This window comes from Leptinotarsa decemlineata, unplaced genomic scaffold, assembly GCF_025532065.1.
Source record: "Leptinotarsa decemlineata unplaced genomic scaffold, Ldec_3_MD MMD2_P_RNA_scaffold_12, whole genome shotgun sequence".
Lineage (NCBI taxonomy): Eukaryota > Metazoa > Arthropoda > Insecta > Coleoptera > Chrysomelidae > Leptinotarsa > Leptinotarsa decemlineata.
The window spans coordinates 2,055,888-2,075,415 of NW_027412526.1; the positions used below are offsets into that span (position 1 = coordinate 2,055,888).

The following is a 19,528-nucleotide window of genomic DNA, read 5'->3' on the forward strand; positions in this document are numbered from 1 at the left end:
TTAAAATGTTCCTCGTAGGTTATTAGTCGACGCATGATATAATTCATATTTAATGAGAGTATTTGGGAGGATCCGTACAATTTCTATACTTTACCATCCTGTTCACAACAGCGACTGGCAGATAAGATCTAATTTTTCGAAAATTACATCAACGCTGCATGAAATTGTCGGAAATAACACTTGCAGTTACACTGGAAGGACAAGAATTGAAACGGAAATGCGATTATAACGACATATTTTTCTTGATCTGATGAAAACCTGAACAAAAAACGGGGAGGCCATTTTTATAGTAGATTTATCTATGTATATGAAGTAGATTATATGTATGAAGTTCCCCAGTAAAATTTTGATCTCTTCTAAGATTTTGGTAGGTTTATATACCCCAAAACGTAAGTGAGAACCACGAGATGACTGTAGAAAAAATTAATATACAATTGATTTCTCAGAAGAAAAACCTAACCAGGGTTCCAGATAGAGATTTCTTCGCGATAATTTTTATGATCTCACCATAATTGAATGTCTATTTTTCTTTGTATTATAATTCGACGTTCATCTCTAGCCTACACCTTCCCATAATCTATATTTATTATAAGTATTTAAGGTCACAAAGGAAATGCTAAACTCCGTCATAAATCACCATCCTAAATACCGCATTAACGACCAAGAAGGACAAGTTAATCCACTCAGTTACGTTCATCTTTGTCTATGCTCTTGGCTGGACGAGAAATATGATTTAAGATGCGTGTACACGTAGAGTAAAATACGGAGAAATTCGGTGTAGACTTTCAACAATGTGAAGAATCGGAAAATTGTGAGTTTTTTATTCTTCTGAAAATAACAGATTTTTTTTTATTTCACAGGTTTGGAAGGTCTGATTCTTAAAAGTTTCTTGTCCAAATTCAAAGGAGTATATTTTTGAGAAATAAAAGTTTTGGATTTTTTTCTCCATCTTCATACAAAAAAATGTAGGAATCTTGTTTATTGTTTACATTGTCAGTATCGCCGATCACTAAAAAAAGAGGAGTTCATTAGTGATATGAACATTGCCAAAATGAGCGTGAAGACGTTGAACATGATGAACGCCCTGGACTTCCCAACATATCAACAACTGATCAAAACGTGGAAAAGTAGAAGGCTTGGTTATGAATAATCGTCGAATCACAATCAGGAATGTCACTGATGAGCGTGGAACAACCCGAAAAAAAAAACATGGTAACTCACCCGCTCAGACTGCATTGCTTGTTCGTGAACTTCAGATCAAAAACAATTCTGTCCCAGCCTTCATATTCACCAGATATGGTTCCGTGTGACTTTTTTCTGATTCAGCCAGTAGAGAAAACCTGGAAAAGTAGTAAAATGACGTCTTTCTGAAAAGTATGTTTCATGTTGTATTACGAAAGAGAATTTTGTATGTTGACTATATATAATATGTAATGTAATTGAGGGTATGAAACCACTTTGAAATACTTCTACAAATATGCTTACTACGCAATTGCTTACAGCATTATAGCATGGGGACAAGGGCATGATATTCAATGAGGTTGTGTTTCAGCAAATCATTGGAAATTCTGAGTTACATTTACCAGACACACACAGTAGGTTATTCAACAGACCACAGGTAACTACAATTGAGTCTACTTCCATCAAATTACCTAAACCTCAATCATAATTGAAGAGGCATCTAAGGTACCTCTTCAAGTATGATTACCTGAAGCATATTACCTCACTTCTACATCAATAGTTTATTAATTTCCATTGATTCCAAATGATTCAGTTTCGAACCTTCATTTTCTATGGGTGAAATTTCGAACTCTTCATTAAAGGCATGATTTTCTTCTGAAAGATGTTTTGAATATGTTGAACTTGTTTTCTTATTTACATAGCTCATATGATGTTCCTGGATTCGATTCCTAAATGTTCTGCCAGTTTGACCAATATATATGAAATTATTATAGATCTTCATCAAGTAACGGCCAATCATTCAGAAAAAAAAGTTGATATGTGATTTCCTTTTAATCTATCAGTAATTCAATATTATCATCACAACTTCAATCCACCTCTTTCTTGAACTAAACTAATTTTCGATGAAAACCATTTCTTCCACATCAGGAGATGAGAAGTTTTAGTCACCTCATGATCATGCTACATTTGTTAGCGAAACGCTCGTTGTGCGACATGTTTATAAAATGTTGTGGGACAAGCAGATTCATTTCATGGCAGGGGTTCTAATACTTTGAAGTCACTTTGAAGATGTCTTTGAATTTGTAAAACCATAAGATTTGTAATCCCAGGAAAATCACATTTCAGTTCTTGTAAATCCACAGATTACAGTAATCTATTATAAGTAAATTGTCGGCATTTCTTTGACATCTTGTACTTGATATTAGGAATAATCAGTCAGTGGCGTGTCAGAAGGATAACTGAATTAAGGATCTTCATATTACAAAAATAATTTTAATACTGCACATAAACTTGATCGAAACTAATAAATTCATGATGAAAGCATTGAAACGTTGTGAATATTTGAGAAATCTACTCACAAACAACTGAATATTTCACCCTCCGAGCTATATTTTCTTCTTTTCATCACAACAGAGATAGAATTGATCACATCCCTTATTCATAAGATATCAGTTCTTTAAATTTACTATCGTATCTATCTGCAACCATATCTTATTATTAAACACAACTATGACTCATCGAATGATCATCAAACTATCAAACATAACATAATTGTGGAATACTGCCGGTTTATGTTCAAATCTGAGATTTTTTCAAGCCCCTTCCATAATTGTCGATACATAAACATTGTTAGTTATGATCACATGAGTAAATGACTGTTATACATTGTTATTAACTGAAGACTGTTAGTATATATCATTGATGTATATTGAGTTATAACTTCCATTCTTTTCAATTCTAATCCTTTCCCCTTCTTTCCTCTTTTCTCTCAACCACGATAAAAAGCAATGGCTAACTCTTTATTTATTTGTAACATTGACATTGGTTACTGTAGTTGTTTTTGGCAAATGAATATTATTATTATATACATTTTTTTTCATTGAAATACAAAGATAGAAAGCGCCTAATGAAAAGACCGTTATTTTTCAGTAAGCCATGAAAAGTTGTTATTCAATATTGAAGATATTTTGCATAGAAATGTTGTTCTGTTTGCTCAGGTTCACAACCGTCATAGACAGGCAGTCGTTTGGGACATATTCATTTGATTTTGAAAACCAATACCTGTAACAAAATCGGCAGTAGAAATTCATTCGATGAAAACTGAAGAAGTTTGGAGGTTAGGACCACAAAAAAAGGTAGACCGTAACCTACAAAAATCAACAAGATGAACAGATGAACTGATGAAAGAAATAGGACAGAGAATATGAGAAGAGGGGGTAAACTCGTCGCATGATTTTATTTTTCCAATTCCCAAATACTCAACATGCAAAACTCAACCCTTCCAAACGTCTTACACTACGTCACTGTTCTTTTACCTGGCCCATGTCCAGATTACAACGGACTACATGGTATCTTGTTAAAAGAATAGGTTCAAATTATGGGGCATCTGCTAAAAGAACTGTAAGAAGCTTAACTTTAAGGTAATAAAACCGTTCTCGGGATAGTTGTTATAACAGGTTTTATCATAATTAATTTGTGGTTTGGTCGTTTTGTATGGTGATTAGACCGGGTAGAAGTTGATAATGATATTAGTTAGGTGGATGATTGCTATTTGTTGTTTTGGATCGGGAGTCAGTGATTAGGACTAATTTATCTGTCCCTTGCTTGGATCGATGTCGATTGATGCAGAATTTTCAATGCAGAAGATTTAAATGTAAAAATAGCTTTCAGAACCATATTAGGTAACCATTAATAAATTATTTTTGAAACTCAAAGATTTAACTACTATTAACTTTTTATCTCAGATAATCTATCCCATTCCATGTTTAAATTGTGGTAGGGAATATATTGGTCAAACGTCAAGATTACTCAAAGACAGAATCAGTTCACATAAAAGTGATAGTAAATTACATCCTGAGAGATGTGCTCTCAGCAATCATGTCTCCAAAACAGGTCATAAAATGGACTATTATTCAATTAAAATTTTATCAACTGAAAGAAACACATCTAAAAGATTGTTATTGGAAATGTCAAATGTCAGAAAAGTGTGAAAATATTCACTTCAAATTACGCATGGACGTGAAATGACTGCCTCACTGACTAAAACATCTCCAGGAAAGAAAAAACAAAACCAACACTTTGATTTAATTGATAGTTAAAAAACGGTTCTTGTCGAATTGTTGTTCTGAAAACCATAAAAACCCCAGAACTCGAAATTAAAGCTGTAAAAATAATCGTTAATAAAGGCTTTTAGAAGGCGATATTCTATGTTTAATACCCATTTTAGTGAAAAAGGACCTAAATGGTTGTTTATTATATGGTCTCATTAGAAGTTCCCATGTATTATGTTACAGGAAGGGGAACAGGGCCAAACTGGCCTAATTTGAAACGAATTCTCGAAAAAAATTTAATTTCTTGTATTCTCAACTTTTATTGTTGAATGTATTCAGCACTGTTTCGAGGAAAAGTTACAATGTCTGTGCATATTACATATTTTTGGTCCCATAATAGGACGAAAGGATAATAGTACTTAAAAAATGCTCCAAAGAAAGCAACAATCCCATTAATTGCAAAATGAACCTTTTTCTAAGACGCAAAGAAGTAACTTTCTGCCAAAAACTAAAGCAAAACCCTTTCTAAACAGCTACTTATATATCCTAGAGTAGATTATACGAAAAAAAAACTTTCAAAATAACTACTCATATATGAACACTGAATTATGCAAAAACAGTTATTTCTATTCGGTTTGTACAACAAACATTCGTTATGGAATTGATTCAGATATCATTCAAAGGATTCCTACACATTATTGTATATGAAAGAAGTGAAATTTCACACACATGAAACAGTGTCATTCTCAATGGTGGACTTCGATGTTTCGAAAGAAGACACTTGCCATACTGCCTCTTCAGCATCAATTTAGATAACATTACATTCAAGAAATCGCCACTTGATGTCACCAATGAGTTTATTCTACTTGACTTCATTGATATTCATTCGCTTTCTCCATTGTCTAGGAAGTTTTCCACAATTTTCCATGTATTCATTTAATAATCATCTTCGGAATATAATCGATGTTTTGCAGAACTCATTTTTATATCATATCCAGATTATTCATATTACTATTATAGATTACTCTTCTATTAAAACAACGATGAAAATAAAAACAACGATACAAATGAATTGGCGCCTCGGGCCGACTTCATTGATTCCAGTGGCGCATTTGCTTTTTCAGCTGCAGGAAAGCCCGGAAAAACCTGCAGTACCTGAAGATCTTGATCTACCAATGTCCTCTCTCTTATATTAAAGGCTTCGCAAGCTATTGTAATATTTGTTTTTTCGATTGCTGACCTATTTATTTCGTAAAAATCAAGGTTGAATATACAATAAAAAAAGCTTTCATCAAATTTCTACTGAGTTTATCATTTGTTACAACTGGTTTTTGTATTAGGTCATTTTCAAGTTACTTGAAACCGGTCGTAAAAATAATAAACTTACTACTAACAAAAGTTATTTTATTTATTGTATATTATGTATTATCATTACTAACTTATTCGTAAATGTATGTGTTTTCATTTCTATCAAGCTCCTCAATTTATGATTTGATTTCTGTAGATACTTGTCTAGATTAACTGAATATTTCAAGCAATTCAAAATTTGTTTGGAAATTCAGAAACCGTACATTGAGGAACCCCAATTTCGATTGATTCAAGATTACAATGATGAATTCATATTGATTTCTATGTGAGGCGAATCAATTGCTTTCAGTTATCAATTGATTATAGAACTCCTGCCTTTTCATTGCGATAAAACTTTTTTTCACTGACATTTTCCTCTCGGTTCCTGGTAATTTTTGCTTCAATATTGAATTGCTTTAACATGAGAATTCTCCAGAACTTCCATCAATTTACCAAGTACGAACCTGCATTCAAAAATACAGCCCCAACTTTGAAAGACTATTAAAATTATGTTAAAATACGTCCAACGTAACGCCTACTCATAAATTTCGACTTTTTGAATTGGTGTTTAGCGCCACAAAAGCATAAAAGGCAATCCAATGCCCTCGAGATACGAAAAACATATTTTGTACGCCAACAAAGAAGAAATAGGTGTTTCAATTGTTGTGAATTGATTCTCTGGCAGATTCTTGATGAATTTGTATCCTCTCGAGAGTATTCACGTACAGGTGGTTTGAAGAATTGATGCTTCAAAAAGAACTGTCATGACAAACTTCTTGGAATATCAAAGGAGACAGGTCATTTGTTATTATTAAGACCAGCCAAACGAGGATGAAATTGAAACCGTTGATGCAAAAACCACTGATATTATGGTCGTAAAGTATAGGATGTTATGTATCCTGTAATCTCCCATACGTGGGTTTTCAATGGTTAACTCCTAATCCCTTCGATTTTCCTATATCCTACGCTTCAGGCCAGTCTATGAATTTCTAGTCTTCACTTTATTAACATTACAAGCATTTGAACACAAAATGGGGAGATTGTGAATTTCGCAGATGATCTTGCTATCTTCTAGCAAGCTTCTGATTGGACTAACATTTAGAATCTTTGACCCGTTGATATTTTTTGTACTATTGAAACAAACAGGTGAATCTAATTCATTGTTTTATGGAATGTCTCCTGTCAGTTATTCTACAGTGACGGGTAATAATAATAATAATCAATGAATGGTCTTTATTTTACTAGGCGAATTTCAACAAAAACGTGTTGATGTATTAAAAATAACGATTTGGTGTTGGGGAGAGCTATTCTTTTCCACCTGGGAAATATTACTATTTTCGGTTTATCGTAATAAAAAATGCATTAAACGAGTTCATCATTATCATTATAGTACTTACAGTACTGCTAGCTACTCTTTATTTCATAGGAAAGAGGACAATATGAACGATAAAGATGAAAATGTAGAATATTTTAAAGAAATAGAAGATAATGATAATTGTGTAGGAAAGGAGGTAGTAACAGAAAATCTTGAGAAAGTAAAACCTGAAAAAGGATTAGAAGAAAGCATGATATCTGAAGCAGGTACTTCTTCTGGAACACTGTAAAGGCTCTGTGTGACGATTAAAATGCTGTAATTTTACAAATAATTCATATAAAATATCGATATACTTACCAATATTACATTCATGGAGTATAATTCTTGATCTGATACAATTCTTGTTGAGCCCACTCACTTAACAAATAGAAAAGGGTTTGAAACCTAATAATAATTGACCTCATCTTCCGTAGATTGAATGTTTCACAACTGAAATCAGCGTGTCGCTAGATTGAAACGAGCAGTAGGTGTGTCTGAAAATCTTCAGTATAAAAATTCGTGGAAGCGTCGTTTTGGCTCTGCAGGGGCCAAACGTAGACCCCAACTCGATGTTACTCCCTGCCCGGTGTCAAAGTACCACTGGCGGAGGGAGAGGGTTGAAGTTTTCCACTGAATTCCTGAGAAATTGTTTCAAGAAGTACTACAAAATTCCCAGTCATACTATGTAACATACCATTTTTCATTTTATACTGTTCGCGAGGCAATCTGAACACAAAGAAACTCGTTTTGTCACTGATCTGGTATTCTTCTGAGGAATCTGCAGCAGTACTCCAAATAAATTATAATCAGAATGGGTTATTTTTTATCTATCTTACGGTTAGTTATACAAATATAACCCAACAAGTATTCTTCTTTGTTTGGTCAGTAATAGAATTGTTTTTCATAGTGATAAGAGTAGAGGAAAAGTGAGGTATAGACATAGATATCTACTTTTAGTAATGTAATACTCAGAATCTATGGGCGCCCTCTGCTTGGAGGGACGGATGCAACAGATGGTAGCACTACCTGAACTCTCAACCGAAATCGATTCCACGTGTGGAGGATACAGTTTCAAAAGGGTATTTCTGTGCCTTAATCCGCCTAAAAAAAATTAAAACTTGGTAACTTCACTAATCATTTAGTCGTTGATTTCTTGTATTATAGTTCTGCCAGGTGAGAGCATAAGGACAGGAATGGATTGGGCACAACGAAGACATTGAAAAATAATTGAAAAGTCGACTTACTAGTGGAGTACGTTGAATATTCAGAGGATTCATTATACACGGAGAGGAGATTGTTTCTGACGTGTCCTACTGCACTAACACATACGTTCGAGATGGCTACTGCTAGAGACCGCCGGAGTCCAGAGGAGTCTGTTTGAATCGAAGGAGTCTAGTTTGAAGGATGTAAAACAAAAACCTTGGGTTCCCTTGATGGTTTCTGGAAAAAAGAGCGATCTCTCCTGTCAACGAGAGGAAATGCTGGAACCCCGAAACTTCGATGTTATGTGGTTCAAAATAATGTCACAGAAAATCACCAAATTCATATGCTGCGTTAATCGACGTTTATCGACTAGCGAATTCACTTGCAAACACCATTGATTTTCTGCAAATCAATCATCTCAGAGTCGAAATTTTCATATTCCACAATATTGAATGGCTCAAATTTTCGAATATTAACGACGAACAAGGTCGCGAAGCTGAGGCTTTTGCAATGAGCAGCGGACTTACTCAGATTATTATTGAGCCGACCAGGATTCCTGACCGTGATGGAGAATATGCTAGTCTACTGGATCTATACCTAACAACCAATCCAGAAACTTTCACATTCATCGTAAGGTCTCCATTGGGATCTTCAGACTACAAACTCATTTCAGTGTTGAGTGAATTACCAATAAATGTTGGGGAACAATCTAAGCAAATCTACTAGCTGAACAACTTGCGTTCCACTCCACAGTCGATTTTCACTACAGTCCACAATGCGTAGACATGCGTGATAAAGATAAAGATCAATTGCGTTTTTACTACATAGTGAGTGATTTTGAAGGTGAAGGTGATATTTTTTTTGTGCTACACAAAAATATTGATCAAAATAGAAGTAACAAATACCCAACCCTCAACTCCGCCCATGACTAGAGAAACTATCCCTGGTATTGATCACAATAATCATTATCATTACCTCTACCTTATTTGACACCCGTGTGAAATTTCTTCACTTCGTCCCTCCTCTTTGCGGTGAGGAATATCGTAAACTGCTATTGTTACCGTTAATCACGGATTTTAATTTTTTAATGGTTGTTGTTGGTTGACAATGGAGGTTGGGTTTTTGGTAATTAAAAATTTCCATGACTATAGAACTTGGTGACTTGAGTTACTCCTTCGTTTGCCGCCGTGATCACGGTGTTGATGTTGAGAATTGAATGTGAAATTCAGGATATTTACAAGGTGTGTTCAAAAAATGAGCGATTCGGTTCTAATTTCTTCAATCGTTGAGAAACACCTTCCCTTCATGGGTTTCTCCAATCTTGGGAACAGGAAAAAGTCAGCATCTTCTTCTTGAAGATGATCACTTGGTGATCGAAACACGTGTCGAGGTGTAAAAATAACGATTTGGTGTTGGGAGAAAACTTCAGTAATATTCATTACTACACCAAAGGTTCCAAACAGTACATCATAAGTCCAGTTAATATGTTATAGCTCCTTCAAGTTAGTCGGGTGTTTTGGGTGCCGGCTCTGCAGTCTCACGTCAAGGCACGATATATTCCAAGAATGAAACCATATTGTTGAAAAATACGAGTTTAGTCATTCATTTACTCTCTTCATATACTCGAATATTGCTTCTTTATCAATTGTACATATAAATCAATATTCTTGGTGAAATTTCTCGTGATTCAGGTAATAAAAATTGACATTTCCTTATAATATCGTTGCATTCAGCTGAGAATATTTCAGAAAATAATCTTTACGAATACCACTCCATCTAAATATTTTCTCCATTGTTTTACCCGAAACTTTGTTATTTTTATAGCGATACGAATCGAGCAACGAGCAAAAAATACACGTGGTTTTATCACGCTTGTTGCTCTATTAGTATTGCTAACCAACAAAGTTTTCATTGAGAGATGGGAATTTATCAAAAGTAATACCACAAGAACTCAAAATGTAATTTATGGCATTTCATGTTTTAATGAAAACCTCGTTATTCAGCAATACCATGAGATGAATCACTTATCCATTGTAAAAAAGTTGTTAGAGTCATTTTCGAGAAGTAATCAAAGAGATATAAAATAGTTTCATTATTACCGCCGATTTGCCTATATTTTCAAATTATTATTGATTGCTCTCTCAATTCAAAATATTAGTTGTTTTATGGTTCTCATATTCACCAGTTGACAGTATAATAAAATGAGCTTGTCGTCTAGATGAGAAAGATATTCAGGCGATAAACTCCGTATCCTATAAATCACCGGCGCATTATGCAAAATTTCGGCGCAGATAAGATTTACTTTCGAAACACACACATGGACACACGTGCTGCAAACACGTCGAAATATTTCTGGTGGCGTATCGCCTAATATTATTGCTTTATTATACGAAATAACAACTTCCCGAGAAACAAGCTCACATTCCTGATAAAAATCACGAAAATTACCATCATTCTCGCCGGTGTTAGCATCAAGGAACGAGTAAAACGACTTAATAAAATCATTTACGTCGTTAAGTTTCTGAAAAATTCCACAATTTCCACTTGAGGAGGACGGAATAAAATCCTCTAACAATGAACGCGATAGTCGTTTGTCTCACTAGTTTTGTTTTATGGCGGTCATTTGTTTGGATGTTGCCCGGGTATTTATATTTGCTGAGAATGAAGTCGTTTTTATTAGATGACACGAGTAAATCCCTTGGAGGCATAATGACTTCAATAAAAACTGACTTTCCACAAAATAACAGCGATTGGTAGACGGCCATCTTCAGTAATTGCTATTTTGATATTCAACTTACAAAGATGACGCTCGATTATTTCTCGAAGAAAAAAATTAGTTCCAGTAAGGATTGTGAGTCATCTTACATGTTGTGGAAACAAAGCAATCAGCTGAATTCAGAGAAAAAGGTAATCTATCACTTTATGGTTCAATATTATGAAGATGTCAATGTTGCTTTAGCGGACTCGGTCCTTGGGAAGTTTCCTTCAGACCCCACTTGTGGAATCTTGGGTGGAGTAGTCGTCCTTTATCTAGAAGTGTTTCAAACACAGAATGTCTTTCTTTCGTTTCTCCTGTTGATAATTTTGTTCCGGTTGTCATATCTACTTCAGTATGATATGAAGTACTTCTACGGATATGTTGGTGTAGGTAGCCAAATTTCTATACCTGATGAAACATCAGGAATCTGACCATTATCAAAGGTTTCTTCAGGATACGGAGAGATCTCGCATAACCTCCTTTCAATCTTATATGCAGGACGTTTCAATGGTCTGCTCTTGAAGAGTGAAACTCCTGTTACTTCCTTCATGAATGATACTGGTTTTGGAGAAAGAAGTGAATTACCTTTATTATATACTCTTGTAGCTCTAGTTGTAACGTAGGTACATATACTGCTGCAATCTAAGAATGATTTTCCACTAATTTCAGACACTGAGCAACAACTGAAGTTGATTTATGAGTCAATTATAATAATCTTGTTATAATATTTGACACTAGCAAAGAATATCGCCTGCAGTAGCTCTTAGATACTCAAAAGTCATTATCAATAATTAGGCTTCGACAACAATTCGACGACTCAATCATTGTCCGGGCTCTTCGTGAGAAAATTGTTATTATAAAGGCTGTTTACACTACTGGCTCCACCTGTCATGTGACGTTATTAATGACGAAATGGTTTCGTACCCGTTGAATACTTCAATTAAATCCTGATGACCTGTTGAATTGACGCACAAAGAGTGCTGTGGACACAAACTTGAAGAGTGGTGACGGAAGAAATGATGTGTGTGAATTAATTATCGGATTACATCTCTGAAGATGTTGAATAAATTAGTATTGTTAAAGTTATATTTGTGTGGGGTTGTGGTAAAAAAGAAGAAGTGGACAGAAACGAGGGAGAATTCCTGTGGGTTTTGAAGATTGAAGGCGTTACATCATAGCCTTTCTTTTTTTCTCGATTTAGAACAAGAAGGTAGTATTTGTGACCAAGTGGAATGACTAGCTTTCAATTTCCGGAAGCGAAGCCGCAGGCCATTTTTATTTTTTTTTAGAAATTCAAATGTTAGTGCTGGAAAGAGTTGCCAAATCAAAAGCACTCATTTGAAAGCTCTCTACGCTATTCATTCAAGCCCAAACACTTAGTCACTTCAGGGGTGCCCCAGGAGCCTAATCTGGGGCCACTCTCATTCTTAATGTTCATAAATGACATTTCATTAAGAATCACATGCCCTCATTCTTTTTTCGCAGGTGAATAGAAGATTTATTCAGTAATCAAGTTCTTAGACGACTGCTATCATTTATAGGACTCGCTCAATGAAGTTCAAGTCTGGTGTAGCGAGACCAGATTTCAACTCAAAGTAGGTGACTTTCTACAGAAAATTTCATCCAGTAATTTTCGAATATTCCATGAGTAATGCGGCTGTCTAAAACGGTGACACGTTCAAAAATTTGGGAATTGTCTTTGATAGAAGGCTCACATTTGACACTCATATAACTCACATTGTATGGTCGGCGTTGAAGCTATTGAGATATTTCTCCAGAAACTAGAAACACTTTTCAAATGTTAATACGCTCAAATTGTTTTATGCTACTTTCATGAAAAGTAAGGTAGATTACGTATCGTTAATTTGGTCTCCTCAAATCAAAATTCCGTTCAGCGATTAGAATCTGTTCAGCGTAAGTGCTTGAAATTCATGGTTTTTCAAGTACAATGGATTCTATCCAGCTAAGGGCACAAACAACTCAGAAACCCTAGTCGTACTCTTCAATAACGATGATGATTGTAGTGACTTGTTGAGACAAATTCAGTTTCTTGTACTTAGATCACAATCCAGGAATATGATTGCTTTCCACAATAGGAATCCTCGGCCGTAACATCAGAACAGAATGCATGAATGCATCGGCTTAAAAATTTGTTCGAAGTAAGTTTCTCACTGACAATGGTCGGGGTCATACATATAGGCCCAAATTGTCTCAATCCATAAAAATGTTAACAATGAGTACCTACTCGAAACATCCCAAGTGATGTCTGTCAGTCCTAATATTCATATGTTTTCCGCAATAAACTTTCATTTTGGGAGAAGGGAGCATTTGAATTATATGCGATGAAGAAATACGAAAATGATAAGTGAGAATCAAAATAAAAGAATTATCATAAAAACCCAAGCAGATGGATATTAAAGACAACTGATCGATAACACAGTTGTGCAAAGTTCATTTTCTACCAAAAATTTATAATACAAAATAAAAATCAACAAAGGAATAAAATGTTTCTAAACTGAATAGTTGTAGGAATAACCCCCTGCAACAGTATTTCAAAATCTGTCACCACGCCTTTTGTTTTGGCTTTGGTTTCGAGTCACTCTGTAGGCGATGACCCAGCAATTTTCACGAGACACTAAGAAAAGTGAAGAAAATACCATGTTTACATCTAGAGTGTCAATACATGTTTACGGATATGATTAACGAGTTCATGAATATTTATTGACTATAATGAAGCATCTCCAAGCTAATAGCAACTTGATGTATGTTGTTGTAGATGAAATAAAGTTTGTTTTGACACTCGGAATTACTCGGACGTATTTGAATAGTGGGAGTATTTATGATTCAATAAATTGTGTGGGAAGATCTTAATGATGCTCCCAGTTCATCGTTTCAATTTGTTTGGTTGTTTCTCAGCAAAGTTTGCTCAGCTGAAATGCGAGATGATTCTGAGAGGTCATAGATTATACTGAAACTTATTGAAGAGATTTACAATCATGCACAGCGATTTTTCTGAAAAACAGATATGTTGACGTGAGAATTTTCGATTGAAAATTGGAATGCTTTTTGGATGTCGAATCTAAATAGGGGAAAACTATTCATTTCGGAACCAAGAAATCACCTGTGTTCGGGACATTGAAAGTTTTCACCGAGTTGGATGAAGAAAAAAAGTTGTAGATTTTTCATTACCTACAATTTTGCTCGGAAATCGCTATAAACCGTATTTCACCCCTGAAAATTCTCGCCTTCTCGACTTACCGACCTTAGATCGCTCGTGAATTATTTTTTCTTTTATTTTTGTCATAGTTTCTTCCTTTTTCAAAGGGTTTCATCCCACTACTATTTCCTTTCAATTTTTACTTTTTTCGAAGGCTTCATTACTGGTCTATAATTATTGTCATGGAAATTTTGGGCAGCTCGTATCATGAATTAATGTCTGGAAAAGGCTTATTTTCCCAAAGTATGGAAAGAGGCCCTCCCTTTGTATCGAAATATTCAATTACTTTCTCAGATTCACGTCCAATAAGTATCTCACCAGCCGTTTCTAAAATCCTTGAAAGAACTAACTGCCTTTATTATATCCGAATACATCCTTCCAGACTATCAGGCAGAGTTTTGTACAGTACAGTACTATTACGGCTCCATTCAATGTTAGTGATGGATAACAGATGAATCAAAAGCACCTTCCTGTTCTGGGTCATGCAAACTCTCATGCCACAATCGCACGCAGTCAAAGGCCTTAGAAATATGAAGCGCAACAGCTCTTGATTCTCCATGTTTCTCACCCAAAAATGGGTGACATACGACAGAAGGTCGCCTTTCCCAGAGAATCGACTGCGGAGTAGGACGCAAATTGTTTAGCTAATTGTTTTGCTTCTACTATGGCTGTTGATGCAATTGAACCATCCGCTTGTGTTAGTGGTTGAATTGTGGATTTTGTGGACCAGGAGGATCTAGATCCATCGGGATTGGCAAACAGTCAATACCTAATTCTCTGATTATGAAGCTCGTGCCAGCCTTTGTTGAGAATCAATGTCCATTCTCAGGAAATATAACTACTGCAACATCACCTGTTGTACTGAAATATAAAATACCTATTCCTTTATTCGATGAATTGACAAAGATGTTAGAGCTCCATTCTTTCAACCTTCCAACTAACCAAAACCTACACATCCCTCGTCATTCGTCAACCATGTTCAGAAAATCACTTTCTTTTCTTGCTGTATTTTTCCACAACACTATCACTAAAGATCTCATGCAATTCTCAAAATCCACATTCCAAAAGAAACTAAAGGCAAAATTCAATATGTGATTGAAATACTTTTTATTTTAAACTATGTTGATTCTTGTATACTGCTACCAATATGTTTCATCGCACAATAATAATTTTTTTTGTTCTTTGTCCAGTTACTCTCTTTTCTTACAATATCAGGTTTGAGTGAAAGAGGAGGTATAGCTATACGTCGCCTGATTGATATCAACTCAATTAATATTGAGATCTACGGCAAAACTATAGAAATTGTGAAAGAATTCAAATACCTAGGCTTCATCGTTGATAACATTTTGAACTTAAAAAAAACACTTCCAGTATATGTGTAATGGAATTTCTAAAAATTGATTTTCTTTACTAGAATCAGTAGAAAATTAACTTTCCAATCTAGTTTGACTGTTTATGAAACAATAATCCTACCACACTTTGATTACTGTGCTATTTTGATATCATTACTTGACGGTAATTCTATCTCTACTCTACAAAAATTACAAAACAGAGGAATGCGCTTGTTATATACTCCTATATTATCAATGATTAATATTTTGAATTGGATGACAGTAGAAGTACAATATTTTTCTATGATATTCATATTCAAAATACTCACTGGAAAAGCACCACATCACTTCAATGAGTTCATTACGAATAACCATCAGATACACAAATACGATACAAGAGGAAGAGATGACTTGGTTGTCCCACGAACTAACCTTGCAAGAACAATGAATTCCATTGTTCACAGAACACTCTTGGACTATAACAAGCTCTTCAAACGCTCCTTATCTCAATATCTACGGGCACAATACTATTCCAATTGAGGTGTTCATCATTCTTCTCTCTATTAATCTCTTCATCATCTACTACTGCTATGTTTTACCCAATATGTTCCATTATATAGGGTCTTATATATTTCAGTTTTTTTTGTAAATTTGTGTAATAACTGATATATTTGTATAATATTTATGTATCAGGATATCTGTTTCAAATAAAAATTAATCTATTTCTAAATCTATTTCTAAATTTCTAATATGTAATATCAAATACTGGAAAAAGTCGATTGTTATTACTACTATTAAAATTCCACCCAATTATCCCTCGGTTCAATCGCACATCTTGAACTGTCGCGAATGAAAGTGTCTGGTACACATAATTAAAAAAATATTAATTCGAGAATGGCAGTAAAAACCTCTGACAATTGTATTAAATCGTCAGCTTGCTCGGCCCGAACAGATGTTCAAGCTCATCTACCTGTTCCGAAAAATTCCTGAAATTCGTTCTCGGAATACCAGAAACAAGCGTTGATGCGAATGCCGTTCCATTTACATAAAATGATAGTTGGCGGCTATCAAAAGCGACCATCACTCGTTTCGGCGGTATTAAAATGATCCGTTGCCTCATGAACATGAGCGTCTTCACTGTCATTTGATAGAGATGAAGAATGCCTTGGAATCTAAGATCAAGGTCACACACACACACTACAACGCTGAAGTTGATAAGGAAAAAGTACTGGCAAAAGTCGATGAAGATCTAAATAGGCTATGCAAACTTTCAAAATGGTTTTTGATATTTCAAAAAATAGGTAGCCCTTTCAGAAGGGTAGGTTATGTTAGGTCCAAAGTGAGCACAGTTGCCAAAAGTAGCGGAGGTCCGCTACCGTAGCGGAATTTACTCGATGGTGGCGGTGTAGCGGATTTGAACATAAACTTGCGGAATTTTCAGCAAAAGTTGACAGCTGACAATTTGATTCATTGATTGATTGATAATATGTTTATTGTTTAAGAATAAATTCTTGTTACAAACACAAGTTTAGTTAATGAATCGAAGAGGTTTTTGTAATAAAGTGTATAATTTTTGTTTTTATTTTTTTTTACAAGTTTAGTTCCTGATGTAACAGAAATAACTTGATTCTTTGAAAGTAGGAAACCTGAAGTCTAAAATCACTGAACATTTAGCTGAAAATCGACAATTAAAGGAAAAATAGCAAACCTGGAAAGCGACAACAAATGTTTTTATAGTATTCGTTCTAGACGAAGTACCCAGTGGAAGAAATTCATCATTTTTCTGTGAAGAAATCAGTCGATTATTAAAGTGAATGACATAGATATAATTGATATATATTCTCTACGGACTTCAATAACGGCTCGTATCATGTCAAACGAAAAATATTGTGCTACAAAACTCTTCCAAAGTCCAAGATTTCAATACATGAATTTTCCACGATCAAACAGACCTGCAGAGAGCAGGAAATAAAATACTAAAAGAGATTCGTCTGAATTCTAGGAAAATTAGTTCCAGAAGAAGTTATATCTTATATATCGGTAGAGGAATTGAAAACTTTGAAATCCTCAGATATAGCACACTGAAATTCGATAGTATCTCAACGATACGAAAAAAACAAAGAAACAGCATTTATGTAGGGGAAACATGTAGTAAACGACTTGAACAAAAAAATAACCGAGCAAATAACATAAGGAACAGAAGTAAAATGAAAATAAAAGACACTCCAGAACTCGTTGAATTTGAACAAAATAATTTGGATATTTTATATAACTATAAACTGACGAAAACATTTATGCGATTTTTTCTCCAGACGATTTTGCATAATTTATATTTGTTTTTTGTAATTTTTTGTACAAAATTCTTCTGTCGGAAGTTACATACTAGATCACAATATTGAATGTAGACAGATCCTACAATTAAGTAAAACAAATTATAGTTTCTAATTCATACAACAAAACATTTCATTTCATCTCATCTGAACAAAAATTCACATCAGTCTTGAATTCTTACACTTGAATTTTCTGTTTTTGTTTCTGAAAGCGAAACAAGTGGTATATCACTTGTTACTTTATCGGTTGTGCTTTATTGTAACTGAATCATACATTGTACTTCTATATTATATTATTATTATTACTCAATCTATATTTTTTCCTATCTTTTTGCAACTTTTTCTGAAGTGAGAGTACGATTTGAAGAATAATAAAAACTGTAGAACCTTCAATATACCATAAACTAACCACAAGTTCTTCATCTCTTAGTCACAACCGTATCACTTTACACAATCCATATCCAATTCGCAATGATAATACAATACATATCGATAAAGTCGAATAAATTCAACAAAGTCCCCGTTTTACAACAGACCGCTAGATCCAGACCGAATCCCGGCGTATAAAAAGAAATTGAAAAACCTTTAAAATCGCCCAGATTTATTTTAAAGGCGTAAAATCTCACTCCGGGGTGTCGTTTCCTCCGGATAGAAATAATAGGAAAGTCGATACCTCCGGTGAAAAAAGAGAAGATGGCCGATTGAAAATAATTGTCGCTGGTGTTTTGTTACTCCGGGTGTTGTTGAAAAATACACAATCGCTCCCGGGTTGATCGTATTGCGGATGCTTTCAATTTATACGGTTCGATTTTGGCGAGAGTTGTGTTTTGGAAAGGTTGATGTAAGGAATGGGATCCTTGTTCCTGGAAAAGGGTCGACTTCTGAACAATATTGAGTCGAAACAGAGGCGTAGCTGTAGGAGAATTTTAGTTTTTACAAATGACGAAAAAAACAAAGTAAGCAATCACCGTCCAATAAGCATAATATCCAATTTTTGAAAAAATCCTTAAAAAACGTTTAATGACTTCCACAGAGAGACCTCATATAATTTCAGATTTCCAATTTGGTTTTCAAAATGGAAGATCAACCTCTGATGCCATAGTTAATTTAGTCACACAAATATATGATAACTCCACCATGCCTGGGGGTATTTATCGATTTGGCTAAGGCCTTCGATACCATTAGTCATGAAAAATTACTATATCTTAATAATCTTGGTATCACAGGTCTGGCAAATAGTCTAATCAGAAACTACCTCAATGAAAGAGTACAAATGGTTAAAATAGACGGTATACTGAGCACTATAAGCACTAAAATGTTTTGCCCCAGTAACTCAAAATACAATACAATACAATATATCAATCGCCAATTCCTTTCTATTGAATGCTTTTATGAATACATGTAGTTTAGTGATTAATAAACTACTATTATTAAACTACTACTATGATCAATATACATTCGAACCAGAACCAGCAGGAAAAATAAGGTGTCTGGTCCTGATGAAGTGCCCGTCGTCGAACTTGGAAAGTGCGCCAATTAACTCGCATCAGAATTTTTAAGACTTTTCAACATGTCTTACAAAGAATGGTTTTTTTCCTTCTCATTGAGCTGAGTTCGCGCTCAGACTATTCACATTATACGAGGGTAAATTGAGTTATGTTTCTATCATTTAGGTTATAGAGACCCTGTTGGTGAATGAAATAGAGTTTTTGTCTAAAACTCTCCACCAATCCTGTATGCAAGCTTGGTTCATTCC

General features: G+C 34.6%; 1 long non-coding RNA gene across 1 annotated transcript in view; it reads right to left on the minus strand.

Annotated features, from left to right (window-relative positions):
• Positions 1-1,136: 1,136 nt before the first annotated feature.
• LOC141480860 (uncharacterized) overlaps positions 1,137-19,528 on the minus strand; it is a 75,164-nt gene continuing 56,772 nt past the window's right edge. Inside the window, exon 3 of the long non-coding RNA XR_012464599.1 lies at positions 1,137-1,340. This is a non-coding gene — a long non-coding RNA (uncharacterized lncRNA). The remainder of the gene's footprint in view (positions 1,341-19,528) is intronic.